Here is a 4,445-nt window from a genome sequence, read left to right as displayed (position 1 = left end):
ATCTTTACCCGCACATTACCTACCTTCTGTATCCTGGAGTCAAACTGGTGCCTCCTTCTTTCACCCAGACAACATATCTTTACCTGCACATTACCTACCTTCTCTGTATCCTGGAGTCAAACTGGTGCCTCCTTCTTTCACCCAGACAACATATCTTTACCTGCACATTACCTACCCTCTCTGTATCCTGGAGTCAAACTGGTTCCTCCTTCTTTCACCCAGACAACATATCTTTACCTGCACATTACCTACCCTCTCTGTATCCTGGAGTCAAACCGGTGCCTCCTTCTTTCACCCAGTCAACATATCTTTACCCGCACATTACCTACCTTCTCTGTATCCTGGAGTCAAACCGGTGCCTCCTTCTTTCACCCAGACAACATATCTTTACCTGCACATTACCTACCCTCTCTGTATCCTGGAGTCAAACCGGTGCCTCCTTCTTTCACCCAGTCAACATATCTTTACCCGCACATTACCTACCTTCTCTGCATTGTGTGGTCAGGCTGGTGCTTCCTGCTTTTAAGCGGCCGTCTTTGCGGTTCTTTGAAGGCTCGTAAAATCAAAACCGGAGCAGTTAGAAAAACTCTTTGCGCAACTTTTAATCAGAAGGGTTCAATCTCTTTCCTGTGCGAGCTTGAAGCCGACACAACGAATGCACTCAGAGGAGATAATGTTTGAAAAAAGGTGACGGGTTTTTACAAAACTTTTGTTTTGAAGGGGTAATTGCCAAGTTCCTGTTGATTTTTGCTGAAAGATGTCAATTAATGAAATGTAGGTCTAAGTGAGACCTACATAGAGGTTTTTGTTTCATGTCGCTACAACATTCCTACCGGAAGTTACAAGCAGTTTTGTCTGTGTATTCTTCCTAGGATGCGCTAGAGCGCAATTTTTAAGTTTTTTTTTTTTTTTTCAATTTTCACCAGTCCTAATGTGTGTCCAGTTTGAAGTATTTTAAGGGGGTCAAATTACAGCTCAAAGAGGCAAAAATGAAATTTTTTAGGAAACTTTAGTTTTAAAGGGGTGTTTGCCAACTTCCTGTTGATTTTTGCTGAAGGATGTTATTTTATGAAATGTAGGTCTGAGTCAGACCTACATAGAGGTTTTTGTTTCATGTCTCTACGACATTCTTAACCGAAGTTACAAGCAGTTTTGTCTGTGTTTTGTCCTAGGGGGCGCTAGAGCGCAATTTTGAGTTTTGGGGGTTGTTTTTTTTATTAGATGGTGCCTTTACAGATTTTCGCCAGTCTTGATGTGTTTGTAAAATTTGGTGAGTTTTAAAGCATGCTAAGGGGGTCAAATTACAGCTCAAAGAGGCGGTCGGTATAATAATAATAAAACCTTAGAAATACAATAGGGTCCTCTGTCCCAAAGGGACGTTCTATCCCTAATAATAAATAATAAAACTAAAAACAGCCCAATAGCTAGAACCAGCATGCATATCTATAAAAAGGCTTTTTTTTTTGTTTTAAATTGGTTTTTAAGGCTTTTTTAAAAGCATTCACAGTCTGATGTGCCCTCAGGTGGTCAGGGAAAGCGTTCCACAGACTGGGAGCACTAAATGGTAACACCCGAATAATTTTTTCAACTTGTTTAAGTCTGGGTCCTTGTTAATCAATTCATGGCACGGCTGTGAGATATTGTCTGGTGTGCCGTGGGAAATCATGCAACCTCACCTAATTGGTCCAAAATATATTTTTTGCCATTCAATAATTCCATCCGTCCATCCATTTTCTACCTCTTTCGGGTTCTCAAGGGGTGCTGGAGCCTATCTCAGCTGCACTCGGGCATTCGCAAATCAATAATTACAATCTGCAAACAATGTGCTGTTGCTTAGTGTCTGTGCTGTGTAAAACTTGGCAGAGTAACCACGTAATACTCCATGTCAGTAGGTGGCAGCAGGGAGTTAATTGCTTTGTAAAAGTTGGAATGTGTCGGGTGAGACCAGGATGGTTGTGATCCCAATATGCAGACCACAGCGGGAGGCAGTGTGCAGGTAAAAAGGTATGTAATGCTTAGACCAAAAATGAACAAAAAGGAAAGGCTATGCAAAACAAAAGTAAAACTGAACTGGCTACAAAGTAAACAAAAACCGAATGCTGGACGACAGCAAAAACTTACGGCGTCCACAAAGTGCATCCATACATGACATAGTAATCAACAATATCCAAACAAAGAAGGATAGCAACAACGTAAATAGCCTTGCTTGCACAACACAAAGCAGGTGCGTGGAATAGCGCTCGAAGGAAGACATGAAACTGCTACAGGAAAACACAAACAAAACAGGAAGTGCCACCAAAATAACAGAACCAGACAAGAACGAACGCACCACACACAGGAAGACACTAACAAACTCAAAACAAGTTTGCAATATTTTTTGTCCATGACTAGATGTCTGGGTTTCCCTGCTTAGGCTGCTGCCCCCGCGACCCGACCTCGGATAAGCGGAAGATGATGGATAGATAGGTAGTGTTTATCTGGTATACTTTCTGAGCCAAAATTAAGTTAAAGTAGCAATGATTGTCACACACACACATTAAGTGTGGTGAAATTATTCTCTGCATTTGACCCATCGCCCTCGATCACCCACTGAGAGGTGAGGGGAGCAGTGGGCAGCAGCAGTGGCCACGCCCGGTAATCATTTCTACTGATTAAACCCCCAATTCCAACCCTTGATGCTGAATGCCAATGGAGGAATTTGGTTGAATCCATCTTCTGACTAAATGGGTATAATCATATCTGTATGTCCATCTTGAAGAAATAATATGGCAATGAACCTTCTATACTAGTACTTCACCAACCTTCTGAATAGATGGCTCTGATCATATTATCTATACATCCACATTGAAGACATTGTATTTTACCAACCTTATGACCACCTTTATTAGATCTAGCTATCCAACTATCAACCCTAATACAAACCCTGTTTCCATATGAGTTTGGAAATTGTGTTAGATGTAAATATAAACAGAATACAATGATTTGCAAATCATTTTCGACCAATTGAATGCACTACAAAGACAAGATATTTGATGTTCAAACTCATAAACTTTTATTTTTTTGCAAATAATAAATAACTTTTCATGGCTGCAACACGTGCCAAAGTAGTTAGGAAAGGGCATGTTCACCACTGTGTTACATCACCTTTTCTTTTAACAACACTCAATAAACGTTTGGGAACTGAGGAAACTAATTGTTGAAGCTTTGAAAGTGGAATTCTATCTCATTCTTGTTTTATGTAGAGCTTCAGTCCTTCAACAGTCCGGGGTCTCCGCTGTCCTATTTTACGCTTCATAATGCGCCACACATTTTCCATGGGACACAGGTCTGGACTGCAGGCGGGCCAGGAAAGTAACCGCACTCTTTTTAAACGTGCTGAATGTGGTTTGGCATTGTCTTGCTGAAATAAGCAGGGGCGTCCATGAAAAAGACGGCGCTCAGATGGCAGCATATGTTGTTCCAAAACCTGTATGTACCTTTCAGTATTAATGGTGCCTTCACAGATGTGTAAGTTACCCATGCCTTGGGCACTAATGCACCCCCATACCATCACAGATGCTGGCTTTTCAACTTTGCGTCGATAACAGTCTGGATGGTTCGCTTCCCCTTTGGTCCGGATGACACGATGTCAAATATTTCCAAAAACAATTTGAAATGTTGACTCGTCAGACCACAGAACACCTTTCCACTTTGCATCAGTCCATCTTTGATGATCTCGGGCCCAGAGAAGCCGGTGGCGTTTCTGGATGTTGTTGATAGATGGCTTTGCCTTTGCATAGTAGAGCTTTAACTTGCACTTACAGATGTAGCGACCAACTGTATTTAGTGACAGTGGTTTTCTGAAGTGTTCCTGAGCCCATGTGGTGATATCCTTTAAAGATTGACATCGGTTTTTGATACAGTGCCGTCTGAGGGATGGAAGGTCACGGTCATTCAATGTTGGTTTCCGCCCATGCCGCTTACGTGGAGTGATTTCTCCAGATTCTCTGAACCTTTTGATGATATTATGGAGCGTAGATGTTGAAATCCCTAAATTTCTTGCAATTGCACTTTGAGAAATGTTGTTCTTAAACTGTTTGACTATTTGCTCACGCAGTTGTGGACAAAGGGGTGTACCTCGCCCCATCCTTTCTTGTGAAAGACTGAGCATTTTTTGGGAAGCTGTTTTTATACCCAGTCATGGCACCCACCTGTTCCCAATCAGCCTGCACACCTGTGGGATGTTCCAAATAAGTGTTTGATGAGCATTCCTCAACTTTATCAGTATTTATTGGCACCTTTCCCAACTTTTTTGTCACGTGTTGCTGGCATCAAATTCTAAAGTTAATGATTTTGGGGCAACATATGTTGTCATCCAAGCAACGTTATCCTGGACGCCCCTGCTTATTTCAGCAAGACAATGCCAAGCCACATCCAGCACGTGTTACAACAGCGTGGCTTCGTAG

Source organism: Nerophis ophidion, linkage group LG06 (genome assembly GCF_033978795.1).
Source record: "Nerophis ophidion isolate RoL-2023_Sa linkage group LG06, RoL_Noph_v1.0, whole genome shotgun sequence".
Lineage (NCBI taxonomy): Eukaryota > Metazoa > Chordata > Actinopteri > Syngnathiformes > Syngnathidae > Nerophis > Nerophis ophidion.
This window is presented reverse-complemented; position numbering follows the sequence as displayed.